The sequence below is a fragment of the Equus asinus genome, unplaced genomic scaffold, assembly GCF_041296235.1.
Source record: "Equus asinus isolate D_3611 breed Donkey unplaced genomic scaffold, EquAss-T2T_v2 contig_4, whole genome shotgun sequence".
In the NCBI taxonomy this organism is placed as follows: Eukaryota; Metazoa; Chordata; class Mammalia; order Perissodactyla; family Equidae; genus Equus; species Equus asinus.
In genome coordinates, this window is record NW_027225071.1 from 172,708 (window position 1) to 185,773 (window position 13,066).

The window sequence follows — 13,066 nt, forward strand, 5'->3', positions numbered from 1 at the left end:
AAGATTATAAAAGAATACTATGAAAAGCTATACGCTAACAAACTGGATAATCTAGAAGAAATGGATAAATTCTTAGACTAATACAACCTTCCAAAACTGAATCAAGAAGAAGTAGAGAATGTGAATAGACCGATCACCAGTAAGGAGATTGAAACAGTTATCAAAAACCTCCCAAAAGATAAAAGTCCAGGACCAGACGGCTTCCCTGGTGAATTATACCAAACATTCAAAGACTTAATCCTATCCTTCTCAAACTCTTCCAAAAAATTGAAGAAGAGAGGAAGCTTCCAAATTCATTTTACGAAGTCAACATCATCCTGATACCAAAAGCAGACAAGGACAACACAAAAGAAGAAAATTACAGGCTCATATCACTGATGAACATCGATGCAAAAATCCTCAACAAAATACTAGCAAATCAACTACAACAATACATTAAAAATTTCATACACCATGATCAAGTGGGATTTATTCCAGGGATGCAGGGATGGTTCAACATATGCAAATCTATTAACGTGATACACCACATTAACAAAAATGAAAAATAAAAATCCCATGATCATCTCAATAGATGCAGAGACAGCGTTTGACAAGATATAGCATCCATTTATGATAAAAACTCTAAATAAATTGGGTATAGAAGGAAAGTACCTCAACATAATAAAGCTGATATATGACAAACCCACAGCTAATATCATTCTCAATGGAGAAAAACTGAAAGCTATCCCTCTAAGAACAGAAACCAGACAAGGATGCCCACTGTCACCACTCTTATTTAACATAGTATTGGAAGTCCTAGCCAGAGCAATCAGGAAAGAAAACGAAATAAACAGCGGTCAGATTGGAAAGGAAGAAGTGAAACTGTCACTAGCTGCAGATGACATGATTTTATATATAGAAGACCCTTAAGAACCCACCAAAAACTTCTCGAACTAATAAACAAATACGGCAAAGTTTCAGGATGCAAAATCAACATACAAAAATCAGTTGCGTTTCTATACACTAACAAGGAAGTGGCAGAAAGAGAAATTAAGAATATAATCCCATTTACAGTTGCAACAAAAAAGAATAAAATATCTAGGAATAAACTTAACCAAGGAGGTGAAAGGTTTGTACACTGAAAACTATAAAACATTGTTGAAAGAAATTGAAGAAGATGTAAAGAAATGGAAGGCTATTCCATGCTCTTGGATTGGAAGAATAAACATAGTTAAAATGTCCATACTTCCTAAAGTAATCTACAGATTCAGTGCAATCCCAATCAAATTTCCAACAACATTTTTCACAGAAATAGAACAAAGAATCCTACAATTTATATGGAACAACAAAAGACGCAGAATAGCCAAAGGAACCCTGAGAAAAAAGAACAAAGCTGGAGGCGTCACACTCCCTGATTTCAAAATATACTACAAAGCTATAGTAACCAAAACAGCATGGTATGGCATAAAAACAGACACACAGATCAATGGAACAGAATCCAGAGTCCAGGAGTCCAGAAATCAACCCACACATCTATGGACAGCTAATTTTTGACAGGGGAGCCAAGAGCATACAATGGAGAAAGTAGAGTCTCTTCAATAAATGGTGTTGGGAAACCTGGACAGCCACATGCCCAAGAATGAAAGTAGACCATTACCTTACACCATGCACAAAAATCAACTCAAAATGGATTTAAGACTTGAATCTAAGACCTGAAACCACGAAACTTCTAGTAGAAAACATAGGCAGTACACTCTTTGACATCGGTCTTAGCAGCATATTTTCAAATACCATGCCTGACTGGGCAAGAGAAACAATATAAAAAATAAACAAATGGGACTACATCAAACTAAAAAGCTTCTGCACAGCAAAGGAAGCCATCAAGAAAAGGAAAAGACAGCCTAACAATTGGGAGAAGATGTTTGTAAACCATATATCAAAAAAGGGGTGAATATCCAAAATATACAAAGAACTCATACATCTCAACAACAAAAAAACCAAAAACCCAGTTCAAAAATGTGCAAAAGATCTGAATGGAGATTTCTCCAAAGAAGATATACGGATGGCCAACAGGCACATGAAAAGATGTTCAACATCACTATCAGAGAAATGCAAATCAAAGCTATAATGAGATATCACCTCACTCTTGTCAGAATGGCTATAATTAACAAGACTGGAAACAATAAGTGTTGGAGAGGATGTAGAGAGAAGGGAACCCTCATACACTGCTGGTGGGAGTGCAAACTGGTGCAGTCACTATGGAAAACAGTATGGAGATGGCTCAAAAAATTAAGACTAGACCTACCATATGATCCAGCTATTCCACTCTTGGGTATTTATCCAAAGAACGTCAAAACGTGAATGCGTAAAGATACATGCACTCCTATGTTCACTGTAGGCTTATTCACAATAGCCAAGACTTGGAAGCAACTTAGGTGCCCGTCAAGGGATGAATGGATGAAGAAGATGTGGTATATATACACAAGGGAATACTACTCAGCCATAAAAAAGGATGAAATCTGGCTAATTGTGACAACAAGGATGGACCTTGAGGGTATTGCTGCTGAGAGTAAAAAGTCAGAGGGAGAAAGTCAAACATTGTATGATCTCACTCACAAATAGAAGATAAAAACAACAAAAGACAATCCCATAGCAACAGAGATTGGATTGGTGGTTACCAGAGGGGAAAGGGGGAGAGAAGAGGTTGAAAGGCATGATTAGGCACATGTGTGGTGATGGTAATTAGTCTTTTGGTGGTCAGCATGATATAATCTACATAGGAATTGAAATATAACGATATACACCTGAAATTTATATACTGTTATAAACCAAAGTTACTGCAATTAAAAAAAAAATAATAAAAAAGAAGAAGAAAAGAAGCTGTTGTCTTTTAAATTTTACTTTTAATTCCTGTTGTGATGTGAGGGAAGAAGAGGTCACTAGCATTCGTGTTAAGTTTTGAATTTTCTCAATCTGCACTTTTTGAAGCAAATCTTTTTCTTCCAAAAGTTGGGCCAATTGGTCTTTTTCCATTGCCTGGGCCCGAGTCTCTAAAGAAACCTAAAGAATGTAATATTGGGTTACGTTAATAAATGAGGTAGGTTTTAAAACCTTGAAAGTATAGTTTAAAAAAATATAAATTTGTATGTGAGTTTTGAGAATTTTTATTTTCTTTTTTTTTTTGCTGAGGAAGATTCACCTTGAGCTAACATCTGTACCTATCTTTCTCTTTCTGCTTGAAAGGGATTTGCCCTGAGCTAACATCTGTGCCTATCTTCCTCCATTTTGTACATGGGACAACAGGACAGCATGGCCGCCAAGTGGTGTAGGTCTGCGGATGGCAACTGAACCCGGGCTGCCAAAGTGGAGTGCAACAAACTTAACCACTAGGCCACAGGGCTGGCCTGAGAATTTTAATTTTATTGAAATAAAATATGCCCTACCTGCAGAACACCAATATGCAGTTACCATAATCAATAATTTCTCAAACTTATAATAGGGTAAAATATACATTTCTCCTGTCACTATTCTATATGCCATGTATAAGATTATATCAATGCTGTTAAAGCAATTCTATTAATTGACTAAAAATATATAAATAGGCAGAGAAATCATAAAGCAGAGACTTGAATACCTATAGCAAAGGAAGAGAGATCCTTCTAAGACCGCCATTTGACATTTTAGGTCATTTTTAAAAAGATCAGTAAAATGTAAGTTTTTTACAGACTGGGGACCATGATGGTTTAAACAAACAAATGGTAATGACAAGCAATTATGCTATCTTATTAGATTGCTATCTTAGGGCTAGAAGAGGAATTCAAGATAATGTAAAATGAAACAAAGTAGTTTTAAACACTATTCATGGTCTCTCTTTTTAACCTAATTCTCTGTATTTGTGACAGTTTTTATCTCTTAAAAAAACGTATCTCTACTTGGCCCATTTGAAAATCTCAAATTTTGCCCTTTGGAAATGAAAAACAAAATCTAAAATAATTTCAAGAAACCAAATCTTGCAGTTTATAGTAAAGTTTTTACGGGTTGATTTCTCCTTAGTTAAAAACTATTTGTTTTAAATTTAGATTGTAGAACTCAGATATTGAGGATTTAAGAGTCTCTGGGCATGTAGGCAGATCTCAATTCTAAATCCATCTCTATTCTTTACTGAAATACACAGTTCATACATACCTCCTCTAATTGTTTTTTAAGATCCATTATTTCTTTTCTATATCTTTTCAGGAGAGCTTCATCACTAGACACCTCATTGACATAAGGAGTATTCTTCATATATTTAGCAGTGCTGGCAAACTGGGAAAAAATACAAGAGTGTTAAACGTTGACACCAAAAGATTAGTTTAATTAATATTTAGGTTTCTTGTAATTTTCTTTTGTAAAGAAACATCAGTAAAAGCTTCCCAGGTGGCTTACAGCTTCTGAACACACAGCATTCTACGTCCCTGTAACAATGTCCATAACTTACCTTTGCCACTAGTCTTCAGGAGGGTCAGAGAAATATCTTGAAGACAGATGCCAACAGAGAGCCTACACACCCTGGCTCACTGGAATCCATCTACTCCTCAAAGTCCAGGGCAAATGCTCCCTCTGCGCTGAAGCTTCACTTCCAGTCAAAAGCACCTCTCCTTCCTTTGAACTCTGTCCTACTTATTAGCCACTTAACTTTTAATCCAAGGAAATCACGCTGGAAGACAGGTCTTATCTTCACTATAAGACTATAAATTCTGTGAAGCCAGGAACGCTATCTCCTACCTTTGTTTCTCTGACAGAACCTTGATCCAGCGCTCAATAGCTACTTAAAGTGATGTTTCTTAGAGCATGAGTGTCAAAAGTAACTTTAACTGGGTACGTGAGGGTGCCCATTAAATAACACTGAACCCTTCATTGAGACAGCTATTCTACTGACAGTTCTCATTCTTCTTTTCTTTTGAAAACAGAAAATACAGGCCTTAGGCTCAGAGCAAAGGCAGGCAACAATTTGTTAGCAGGAACTTAAGAATTATTTTGTTATAAACACGCACACCCATTTTTTGGGTCACCTTCTGTTTGTTCCAAGTGATAACCAGTTTTTCATTTATGGGACTGATAGAAAGTTTCCTTTTATAATAAGTTAAATTTAAAAAGTGAGTTATTTAAGAAAAAATCAAGTCAATTTCAATAAAATATTGTTGGATGTGGCAAAAATTGGGGAGGCAGGATATGAATGATTGAAGTTTGGGAAGATTAAGGAATGCTATTTAGTAGACACACCAATTTTATTTTAACAGGTATGTTATGTCAATTACAAAAAATTACACCTAATTTTAGTAGCTAATTTTTCCTTCTGAAAGATGATTTCCCCCATATTGATTCGAGATAAAAATCAAACTCACCTGGAGAGTAGTCAGGGTTTCATCCAAAGACACTGGAGTAATTGTGCAGATAATGCGTGTTTTTGCATTTCCTCCCAAGGAATTCTGGAGAATTCGTGTTAATTTGCTATCTCGATAATTTATGAAACCACTTAGTGAGAGATGAGTTTGGGGAGAAAAAGAGTAAAACTTTTTATATAACAAAAGTGGTTTATTTTTAACGCAGAACCTTAAATTTGCTACAGTTTAAAAAATTCATTCTTTACTGGTTACTTGAGGCAGAGCAAAACTACTAACTAGAAAATATTTAAAATATAAAGTAAATTTAGTAGGTCACGGTCATACATATAAGAAGCAACGCATGCTCATAGAATCACAGAAGCTTTTGAACATACAGGGGTATCAGTACATTTATTTGAGTGTCACTGAAATATCATAATTTTCAACCTAATGAAAAACGTAAGCATTAATAGGTAAATGTACAATGGGACAAACTTACCCAACTTGTCCATCACTAAGTTTCTTGATCACTTGTCCCAAAATAAATAAGCTACGATTTATATTACAGCCTTCCTTGAGTCGCACACCTGCATTTATTAAATAAATAAGAAAACAAATTGGCCCCTGTACTAGATGATGAACTTATTTATCAGTAATTTATGGGAGAAATTAGAAATTGCAGGGTCAGATGCTACAGTCTGTGCTTCAAATTAGATCTGCGCCCACCTTTCCTCCCACTGCTGACAGGCGCCCTTCCCTTCCTCCCACCCATCACGTGAAGCAGAAAGGCTCTCACCCAAGAGAAACAGCTCGAAAAAGACGACTAAGAAAAGAATAAGAATGCAGGAAAGCCCATGTCTGCACCACGTCCTAAAAGAGCTCCTCGAACTCCTCAATTCAAATCTATTTTTCCAAACCTCCAATACAGGCAACTAATGACGTGCAACCAAGTTAGTTCCTAGAGGTTCACAACCAAAAGTCCTTATTTTTAAACTGTTAATATGCTCACATGTCTTAAACGGAAGTCTACTGAAAAAGGTTTCTCTCACTTTATTCTCCTTTCAACCAGTTCCTATCGCTCTAACCAAGAACTATTATTAGTTTATTCTTCTAGAGATTTTTAGAAATACAAGTTCATACGTATTAATTTTTCCCCTTTCTTCTTTACATAAATAGTAACATACTATACACACTATTTTGCACTTTGCTTTTTTCACTTGGCAATATATCATCTATCTTATTGGTAAACATTGGTCTTTTTCACTCTTTTTTACAGCATAGAATTCCATTGTATGGATGTATCAGAATTTATTTACCTAGCACCCTGCTGAGGGACATGCAGGTGTTCAATCTGCCATGTACACAAAAAATACTGCAACAAATCCTTCTGAACAGCAGTTATTGCACAGGTGCGTTATTCAGCTATTGCTGGAATACTGCTGTTTAACAAGCCAGCTTAAAGCAACAGGCATTTATTTCTTGTTCACAGGTCTGAGGATCCACTGGTGTGGTGGGTACAGGCCACACTCAGCTGAGTGTCTCTATGTCAGGCTGCAGGAAACTAACACAGAGAGAGGCCTGACATCTTTATGGTTCTGAAACTTCCCATCTAAGTATGCGTTTTCATTTGTCTCAGTGTTTGGTTACCTCTTTCAGGTCTGTTTTAATGTTTTCCTTATTTTGGTCTTATACAATTTTTGTTGAGTTTCTTCCTAGGTATTATTCCTTTTAAGTCATTATTGCAAAGGGGGTCTTTTCGTACATTAAATATTCCAACCGGCTGTTGTGTTAGGAGGTGCTCATGTCTATAGATTAATTTTGTATCCTGCCACTTTTCTGAATTTCCTTACTGATTATGGTGTTCATGGGACTCTCAGGAGCTTTCCAACTATAAATCCTGTCAACGACAGAGTTTCATCTTTTTAACTAACGCTACAGCAGCACAAAGCAGATAATAAGCCAGATAAGGAAGCTGCTTTTTCTGTTAAAGACTTTTATCACAAAATTATCATTACTTTATTAGTCTCTAAAATGCATGGTGGCACTTTTACTCTGTTAAAGAACAGGAGGACTTTCAGACCAAAATATTTCATGAGTTTTCATTACCTTCAGCACCTGTTTGAGCAGCTCTTTCACTGCCTGCAAGATCAACCAAATTCTGCAGGAGATGAAAATAAACCTTTAGGAAGTGTAACTTGAAATAATAAAATCCAAAGTACTGGAAGAACATTTTTAACCCATGGTTTATCTGAACACCCCATCTGTTTCCTTGTTTCTCACCTCACTATTTAAGCCTTCCCTTGTCTGAGTCAAACTGAGCTCAACATCTTGTTCCTTCTTTATAATACCTCCTCCATAATGCTGCCAGAATAGGTTCACTTTCCTACACAAAGTTCGAAATCTTACCATGGTGAATACGATTCTTTATAATCCGGCACTTGTGTTGCTCTAGCCTCATTTCTGTCCATCAGTTACTCTTAACTCTGGCTGAACTACGGACTATGCCCTCCACACCATGCACAGCTACCCTTTGCCATTCCCTGTGTTTCGCTGATTCTGATGTTCTAGTCTGCCCCTACTCTTCCTTCACGACCAAAGGCAACTGCCACCTTCCCAGTGTAGCTTTGTCAACTTGATCCTTCCTTCCTTATACCGTGAATGAATTGACCTTTCAACGGTGTACCCAGAGGTCTTTATAGATATGACTGGTTATTATAGCACTTACTGTGTTGAGCTAGTTATTTGCGTCTCTGACCACACTGTAGCATCTTTAAAACCATGGGCCTCTCTTCCATTTCACAAATATTGTTGGAAAGAACTGACTGCCTGTCGTGCTGCAGGCAGCACGTTAGGTGCTAGGGATATGGCAGCGCAACAGGCAAATGAGGACCCTGCTCTCAGCTTATGTTCTGCACAGGGTGGGACTCGGGGAGGAGGAAGTTAGTGAGAGGAGAGAAAAAGACAAACAAATAAGAAACATAGCATGTTAAGCGTAATACAGACAATTTAAACAGAGTGTTAGAAGTGGGAAGAGGAAAGGACAGGACAGGCTCTTTGGGCAGGATGGCAGGGGAAGTCCCCCAATTCAGCTAAGATCTGGAAGGACGGAGAAGAGGGAGCCAGCCCTGCAAAGACCAAGGGAACCATACTCCAGATTAAAGAACAACCAGCACACCAGTCACAAAGCAGAAATGAGCTTGGTGTGTTCAAGAAATGGAAAGGGCAGTGTGGCAGAGTTGGTGAAGGAGAGATGGGACAAGATAGGGTACAGAAGCGGGTTTTTGGGATGCAATGGGAAGCCATTGGACGGCTTTGACAAGAGTGACATGCTTGACTGAACTTCCTCAAGGGTCACCTGGGCCCCTGGGGGGCAAACAGATTGGAGAGGGGCAAGACCGTAGCCAGGAGCCCAGTTAGGAGGCTGGGGCAGGAATGTGAATGGAGACAAGGCGGCCTGGACTAGGGAGGTTGCCATGGAGACAGTAAGTATGGAGGGATGTCTTCTTTACTCTTGTAATCTCAGAGCCCAGTCCTGGGCTCAGAACACTGTAAAGCCTCCGCAAATATTCTTAATGCATTAAAAGAAAGTCAAAGATTTAAATTATTTGTCTCTGTGGAGACCTCCAGTGATGAGCAGGTGATTACACACTTCTGCTTTGGAGTCCTGTCTCAGATACTTCTTTCTTTAAAACATTCAAAGAAGTCTCACCTTTCCTGTGTAGTATCTACCACAGATGGCCTAGATACATAATAAAGGGGTGAAGTGGTGGTGAAGGCAGCATGAACTTAGGTATAAAGATGGGAATAAGCATTAGTGTTCAAAGATACCAAGTGGCCCAACCTATCCTTAAGAGAGGAGTGCACATGGAGCAGAAGGACGTCAAGTTAGACTGGTTAAGAGTGGCCAGATCTTGTCCAAGGAAGTGACACGACACAAGCTTAGTGACATCAGAAATCTGCATAACAGACTGAAGAAGCAAAACCAGGTCATGGGGGCCAGGTCCAGGGGAATGATACAGTAATTCAAGAGATGAGGACTTGAGTATGACACCCATGGAATGCTAAAGGGTAGCATCAATAAAAAACGGGGATGACGGGACAAAAGAGAAGGCAGAAAAAGATGAGGTGAAACTGACTTGGGTTTCCAGCCTAGGTGACCAGGATAACACTGATAATACTGGAAAAAAGGAATATTCACCATGGTAGGAAGAAATAACTTGGTTTTAGACACACTAAAATTTGAGATATCAGTGAGACACACCATTATAACAATCTTTAGGAAGATATGAATTAGAACTCAGAGCTCTAGACAAAATAAATATATGGCTGTCATCAAAAGACAAATGTGAACCAAATGTCAGAGGGCAACGGGGAAGTAAGAAAGGCCACAGAACACGCCTGAGTTTTTGTTAGAAAGGTAGGGAAAAGAAGCCACAGAAGGGAACAGAGACGGAGCAGAGCTAAGAGAACCTGGATATTATTCTCCCAGAAAGGCCAGGAGACACTCAGAGACTCCCTCCAAAGAGCCAGAAAATGACTCTGGGGAAGACTTCTTTCCAAGAAGATACTTAGAGTGAGCGGGAGGCTGGAGGGCTGGACTTGATGATATCTAAGGTCGCCAGATAATAGAACATCAAAGAACACAAGAAAAGTCACCAAATGGATCACTGAATATGTCAAGAGTATTAAAGCTACATTATTAAGAGAAAAGTTAAAAATTGCAGTGAAATATCACAGGCCAGGTTTGGAAAACAAAACAGAAGTTAGGTTTTGTGGGGTTTTTTATTGTTAAACTGAAGAAAGAATAGGCTATTATAATAGACATTATACTGTGTAGTAAAATAACTGGGGTGAACTAGAATTAGATACTTGAGTGATTTTTCAAAATCTCAAAGTGAATAAACATATTATAGATTTACTCGTTTTTTCCCTGAAGTTTTCAAATAAAATAATCTTTATTTTTTAAAGATTGGCATCTGAGCTAACATCTGTTACCAATCTTCCCCCCCACTTCTTCTTTTCCCCAAAGCCCCCCAGCACACAGTTGTATATTCTAGTTGTAGTAGGTCCTTCTGGCTGTGCTATGTGGGACACCACCTCAGCGTGGCCTGATGAGCGGTGCTGGGTCCGCACCCAGGATCCAAAGTGGCGAAACCCCAGGCCTCCAAAGCAGCATGAGAACTCAACCTCTTGGCCACGGGGCCAGCTCCCAAACAGAATAATCTTAAATCGTATCCCACATCAAGCTAAAGAATTTAGGTCCTGAAGACAGAGAATAAAGTAATAATGGTAAGGAATAGGAAGGAAGCACAAAAACAGAGAGAATTGATACAGCGCAGCAAGAAGGAAATGGGAGGTTTACTTATGTGGTAAGGAGTGTTTGCATAATGCTTATGTTCACTCATTCAACAAACAGGTATTGAATATAAACTACATACGATGTGTTGGGGCTATAAAGATGAATTAGACATTACTCTTCCCTTCAAGCGATTTACAGTCTAAAACATTGTGCTCATGGACGGGGTGGGTGGAGCAAAATGGCGGGGTGAGGTGACCTGGGACTCGCTCCCCTCCAAACTACAACAAAGGACTGAAAAAAAACTGAATTTCAGCTAATAAACCTAATGCCAGGAGATCAGAGACCTAGAGTATCAAAAAGACGGAGGACAGAGACCCTGCTGCTGGCCTCAGAGGAGCTGGAACAGGGTAGGAGAGAACTTCGCTCCCTCCCCTAGAGTCTGGGATCACTGCCGCAGGTGAGGGAAGGAGTCGGGGAGGGGCCACGTGACCGGGGGATTGCCCAGGACTCCTGCCGCCGGTATAGTGGAAACCCGCTGATGGGGGAAAGCTTCCGTGTGTGGGGACCCCATAAACCCAGGGCCTCAGGAGACCAGAAAACAGAACTGATCCAAATCCAGATCGGCAAGCCAGAAAAACAGCCCCTCCCCCTGGCAAACAATGCTGGGTGCTGCCATCTTGTCCGAAGGCGGAGAGCTCAAAACACGTGGCTCTCAACCCCCATATAGTGGCAACAGGCTGTAACTGCAACTCAATTCTACCACCATGTGAAAAAACCGCTCCTCTACCATCCAGCAATTTATAAAAGCTCCAGACCAGAAGGAAAACAATAAAAACACAGAATTAAGTCCTGAGAACTTAGAAATAGGTAAACTAAGTGAAAATGAGTTCAGAGCAGCTATAATCAAAAAACCCAATGAGATAGAGAGAAAGATAGAGAAACAAGCCAACGAGTTCTGGAGTTACTTCACAAAAGAGATTGAAATTATAAAGAAGAATCAAACAGAATAACTAGAGATGAAAAACACAATGGACCAGATAAAACAGAATACGGACTCCCTGAATGCCTGTGTAGACACCAGAGAGGAGCAAATTAGCATAATTGAAGATATACAGGCCGAATGGCTCCAGACAGAGGAAGAAAGAGAACTAAGAGTTAAAAAAAATGAGGAAAATCTCTGAGAGATAGCGGATTCAATGAGAAGAAAGAATTTATGGATAATAGGAATTCCCAAGAACGTGGAAAAGGAAAATGGAGCAGAAAGTGTTCTTAATGAAATTATAGAAGAGAACTACCCAAATCTAGGGATTGAGGGAGAAATGTGTGTAGAGGAAGCTTTCAGATCTCCTAGATTTGTCAATGTGAAAAGACCTACTGCAAGGCATATAGTAGTACAAATGGCAAAAATGAAAGACAAAGAAAGAATACTCAGGGCAGCAAGACAGAAGTAAATAACCTACAAAGGAACTCCTATCAGACTTTCAGCAGATTTCTCTGCAGAAACTTTACAAGCTAGGAGAGAATGGAGTGACATATTCAAAACTTTAAAAGATAAAAATCTTTAGCCAAGAATACTCTATCCAGCAAGAATATCCTTCAGATGTGAGGGAGAAATTAAATCTTTTCCAGACAAACAAAAGTTAAGGGAATTTGTAACCAAAAGTCCTCCACTACAAGAAATCCTCAAGAAGGCTCTCATACCTGAAAAAAGAAAAAAGGGAGAAAGGGGACACAATCCACAGAGTAGGGAGACAGATAAATAGAACCAGAATAGGATAGCAAATATTCACCTATAGCATTAGGACAAAGGTAAGGAAACTACCAAAGCAAAGTGGATCTTATCACTCTAACTACAAACTCATAACACGAGTTGGAATAAGAAATGAAAATAACGGGGCTGGCCCTATGGCCAAGTGGTTAAGTTCGCGCGCTCTGCTGCAGGCGGCCCAGTGTTTTGTTGGTTCAAATTCTGGGCGCAGACATGGCACTGCTCATCAAATCACGCTGAGGCAGCGTCCCACATGCCACAACTAGAAGGACCCACAACGAAGAATATACAACTATGTACTGGGGGGCTTTGGGGAGAAAAAGGAAAAAAATAAAATCTTAAAAAAAAAAGAAATGAAAATAATAATTTAGGAGGGGAAGAGCAAAGGGACTAAATTAGTCTAGGCCAAGTAAGTAAGAGACCACCAGAGAATAGACTATATTATACACGAGATTCAAAATACAAACTTCAGGGTAGACACTAAACTAAAAAACACAACAAAGCCACAAAACATAAATAAGGAAAAAGCTAAGAAACCCAGCATAAGAAAGTGCAGTATTAAATGGGTAGGCTAAAGCACACAGGAAGACAAACACAGGAAAACCAGATAACGAGCAACAGATTGACAGCATTAAGTCCACATGAATCAATAATCAC

General features: G+C 38.9%; 1 pseudogene; it reads right to left on the reverse strand.

Annotated features, from left to right (window-relative positions):
* The window catches only part of LOC139043861 (centromere-associated protein E-like), a 79,563-nt pseudogene that overhangs the window by 55,911 nt on the left and 10,586 nt on the right, over positions 1-13,066 (reverse strand).